This window comes from Cebus imitator, unplaced genomic scaffold, assembly GCF_001604975.1.
Source record: "Cebus imitator isolate Cc_AM_T3 unplaced genomic scaffold, Cebus_imitator-1.0 Scaffold300, whole genome shotgun sequence".
NCBI lineage: Eukaryota > Metazoa > Chordata > Mammalia > Primates > Cebidae > Cebus > Cebus imitator.
In genome coordinates, this window is record NW_016107615.1 from 137624 (window position 1) to 142936 (window position 5313).

Below are 5313 nucleotides of genomic sequence, written 5' to 3' on the forward strand. Positions count from 1 at the left end.
TCTTCTGACTATTGCTGGAGCTAGAAACACCAAGAATTAAAATTTTCAAACTCCTTTCCCACCCGAATTTTGCAGTAATTTACATTCTAACAGGGACAACTTGCTCAAGATTTGAAAGACAGAAAGGAAGCAAAAATCAGTTACCTTTCTGGAATCAATGGGCACCAGCAAAGGCTTCTGCAAACATGCAGTCAGCTGTGATTATTTTTTTTTTTCAGCTGTGATTATTAACAGCAATTGTCTAAATTTCTAAGTTATAATCAATCTTTTTCTGATTGAAATAATTAGAAGTGTTTATGTTTTTCTGATGAAAGCCTTATTAATCAGCTTCCATGGAAAAGACTGGTTTTTATTCGATCCTTCTCCTACATCTCGGTCCACTCTTTCTCAGTGTCCTTTGTAGCATCTAATTCCTCTCTGCATTCCTTAAGTGTTGGTGATGGTTGATGCTCCTTTTTTCTCATTCCACTACATCCCCTCCCTAGCCAATCTCACTCATTCCCATACATTATTCTTAAATTTCAGATTCATATACAATAAGAATGATCATATTAGTTGAACTGCATTTGAGGTGAAGGATAATTCCACAATTTCAGTAGCTTAAGAAAAACAAACGTTTATGAGTTACTTGCATTTCGTGTCAACTGAGGATCACTGTAAGTAGAATGTTGGGCTGAGCCCCTATTTGGGACATGATGTTATTGCATGGTTCCCAAAACTCTTGCTTGGTTGTGGCATATATTATATGCATGCCACATGACTGGGTACAGCATGAATGGTACAGGTGTGTATACTGTCCACTTGGGGAGGCACTGTAACTCACCTAGCCATTGACATGGATGTATATTCCTTCTTCAGGGAGGAGGAAATAAATATCTGTGGACAACAATTTAATCTACCACAATATTGATACTACTAATATCAATAATTTTAAATAGTTACAATATAGAGTATTCCTACTCCTAAAAATCTTTAGGATGCTTTTTGTTTATTTTATAAAATACCTACAGTAGAGATAAACAGAAAATGTAAGCAACGTAATGACTTAGCTGCCATTTTCTCTCCCTCCACTTCTTACACTTCAGGTCTGAAGCAACTGATATTAACAGCAAGTGAGTGCTGATAAAGCCTCTGGCTCTGTGGAGATTTGTAGCTAACTGGTAGTTGTCTGTTACTATCTATTCTCTTCTTTCTATATAATAGAGTAGAAAGGAATCACATATCTTCCCAGCTAAAGTTTATAATCTCCAGATATCTTATATCTTACAGTTAAGAGCAACCACATCACAAAGTTTTGGTTAGAGGGATGTAAAAAAACAAAAAGTACTGTGTACCACTCTGACACTTGAACAACTAAAAATGATTGGGAATAGGCCATCCTTTCCACTGGTGGGTAGATGGCAATCATTGGAGCATCTTTCCAGAACTACACAGGGACGTCACAGCTATAAGTTGAGTATGGCAGAGATGACTACAAGGCCAAGTCGGCCTGCTTATCTCTAAACTATGACATGGACAAGGATAAAGTTCTTTTTGTTGAAGTTTCTTGGTCTCTCTATTATAGTAGCCTACCTTGCAGCCTAAATAATACAGGACCCTGGTGGAGAAACACCACTCTGATGTATTTCTCTTCCACTTTTCCCATTCCTTTCACCTTGTTAGTAGACTTTTCTGGAACGGAGCCTGGGAGTGAGGATCAGAAATCTGTGGATCCTGTTAAGAGACTGGCATTCAGACGCTAGTGGACCCATGAGGGAAAGGTTGACATTGACCACACAAGAGTATGTCAGATCTCTAAATTAGTTCCCAAGAAGACTCTTATTCCTCTTTATCCTGCTTTATTTTATTATATGACTTTTCACTACTCAAATACTATATAATTGGCTAAATTAAAATATTTGAACTTTTTTGTCCAAGATAAAACCAGAAATTAGGCTCTCTGAATGGCAGATTTGCTGGGAAATGGCACCCAATTACAATATTGGGTCCTAAGAGAGATCATACAACAGCTTGAGACAATGCCAGACTTCCACAACAGATGCAGAGATATTTGGGGCTAGAGAGGGAGAAAAGACACTGCTGACTAGGAATGACTTAAACTAAAGGCTTCCATTTCCAGACTGAAGTTATCCTTATTAAGGAAATTATCTTGGGAATTGATGCTCTCTGTCTACACACTTGAAAAGAATTTTGCCTCTAAGCAAGAGCAATCCACGCATAGAGTTGGCTAGCCATCAGCCCTTCCAGTGAAGGCAGCTATAAGCAAAGAAAACATAGCCAAATGGAAATTTTAAAAAGCACCTTTTGGTAGATAAGCTAGGCTCAAGAACCTCCCATTCAGAGCCTTCTAGTAGAACTTGGGCTGGAAAACAACATCCTGGGTATAGCAGGTGTCTTGGTGCCTCAAGCACATCCCCTCTGCAAGTACTTACCTTTTGGTTTCATTTTTATACCTTTTTACTGCAAGTTCTTGCAACTTTAGCCTTTCTCTGATCATAGGAGTGTTCTCAACCTATTCGCAGGGTGGGTTAGGAGGACCAGGGAGTAACCCCCCTATAGTGTCAGTGGAGCTAAGCACCAGTTGCTCAATGAAGCAACCTTTGTATCAACACACTTGTTTTGGCATCCTATACTTTATTCTCTTATTTCTCCATTCCCTTCCTGGTGCTTCCTGTGATTACTTCATTCTAGGAACATCAAACCTGAAACTCTAGGTCTTGAGGTCTTCTTAACTACTTGCAATTTTTAAACTTTTGCATGAATTTCTCAAAGTAAGTGGATTAGTCCATTTTCACACTGCTATAAAAACACTACCTCAGACTGGATAATTTATAAAGGAAAAAAGTTTAATTGACTCATAGTTCTGCATGGCTGGAGAGGCCTCAGGAAACTTACAATTATGATGGAAGGCAAAGGAGAAGCATGGACCTTCTTCACAAGGCAGCAGGAAAGACAGAAAGCCCAGGGAAAACTGCCATTTATAAAACTATCAGATCTTGTGAGAACTCTTTCACTATCATAAGAATAGCATGGGAGGAATCACAGACCTCTTCCGTGATTCAATCCCCTCCTACCACGTCACTTCCTCCACACATTGGGATTATGAGGATTACAATTCGAGATGAACTTTGGATAAGGACTCAGCCAAACCATATCAGTAAGAGAAGCTTGTATTAGTGTTGGCTTGGCTTTAAATTTTCAAAAGTCTTTAGAAATGTTAATAAATAAAAACAGGAGTAAACTTTGTAAAAAAGCATCTGACTATAAATGTGACCCATTTGATCTTAGAAGAACAATTGATAACAGAGCTATTCTTTTTATTTAGTTGCTGGGAATTCCAATGTTCATATTATCAGGAAGTCCAAGATCTCCTTCTGAAGGCTCATTTCTTTATGCACTGTACAAAACCTTACACAGAGAAAGACCAGTCCCCTATGAGGGCTTACATTAGGCTTGCCATTGTTCCCACTGCTGCCACTTAGACTTGCTATGTAAACTTCATCTTGCCTAGACTGAAGCATCCCTGCCCTCTCTCACTGCCCTCAGTTACCCAGGCTCCAGCACAGGTTTCAGAAGGGCACCATACTCAAGATTCCAGATGATACTTCCAGGCTCAGCCACTGTAACCAATGTGCACAACCAAATGGGTCTGTGCAGGAATAAACTCATCTGCTCTAAGAACATTTTTCTACATTTGCATTGGCCAATGGAAAATTAGAAGCATCTCTTAATGATACACAAGTGAATTAATGCTTTCAATATTTTTGAAAAACTCAGGGAAGAACAGTTGTCAAAATATATGTCATCATATCTACTTGCTGAAATTATGGTCAATTTTTAGTTTTCTTTTTGTTTCTGTGTACTCTAAATATCTTTATTGCAAATGAATTACTTTTGTAATTATATTTTTAATGCTATAATTTAAAAAAAAATAATTAAAAAAATGTGTCTTATGGAGTTAGATCCATCACAGAATGAAGGAGGGCGCAAGGCAAACCACTACCTTGTAAACTTTAGAGTCAGGTACATCCAGAGAGATAAACCAATCAAGATCTGTTTCTCTGAAGCAGAAACCATTGGACTCCAAAGCAGGAGTAAAAATATTTAGATAACATTTTTAATGAATTGCTGGAGGCTTAGTGCATGCTGGCATAACAGTGAAGGGCTTTTCAGAGTCACAGTCATAAAAGACTTTTCCTCAAGAGAACCACCAGATTTTTACAGGGTGTCTTTGAGAAAGACCCTTCATGGAATTGCCAGGGATAAAGAAAGAGTATTCATTGTGAAGCCCTCACAGAATTTCACCATGACAAAGGGCAATTCTTCCCCAATCTGGCCCTATCTATCCTGCCTGTCTTATCTGGAGGGCAAGGGTTGGGGGGAATCCATAGTCAATAAGGGAGGGAGGCTTATAGAAAATAGTCTGGAATGCTGTACCCAGAGCAGATGGGGGTGTTGGGGTGGGAAGTGACAGAAGACAGGCATGGGAGGAAGGCTAGAATAAATCATGTGGTACTGGATTAGAAATCAGTGCTCTGTACACTGCAGGGGCCTGAAAGCTATGATGCCCAGTATGGGTGAGCACAGCCAACATTGCTTTGTAATACCAATCAATAAGTTGGCCTCACCTTTTCCTATTTTGGGATTAATAAAAATAGTTTTTATCTTAGACTTTTATAAAAACACTGTGCATGATTTTTTTTTGTTTTGCTAATTGCCACATCTATTTTTGTGATTCCTTTATCATATTTTTTAATATTATAAAATTAATTTAAAAGACATCTCATCAAGATAAACAGTGAAAGCTGGTACATGAGGGCTTTAATTTCAGAACCTTTGGTTGCAAAAGATGGAAATCAACTTAGGAAAAATAGGATGTATATGATTCACTTACCTGAGAGATCTAAGGGAGTAGACACAAGTGGTGGCTAATACCGTGTCATCAGAACATTTTTTGTCTCAACTCTGCTTTCCTCAAGAGACTCTACATGAAGTAAGGAAGCTGTCAACAGCTCTAGGCCTAGAGCCTTTACAGCATTATAAATAATTGCAACTCTCTTTCCCCTAAATATAGTATTGGGGCTGGGTGCAGTGGCTCATGTCTGTAATCCCAGCACTTTGGGAGGCCGAGGTGGGTGGATCATTTGAGGTCGGGAGTTCAAGATCAGCCTGATCAACATGGTGAAACCTGTCTCTACTAAAAACACAAAAATTAGCTGGGCGTGGTGGCAGGAGCCTATAATCCCAGCCACTTGGGTGGCTGAGGCAGGAGAATGGCTTGATCCTGGGAGGCGGAGGTTGCAGTGAGATGAT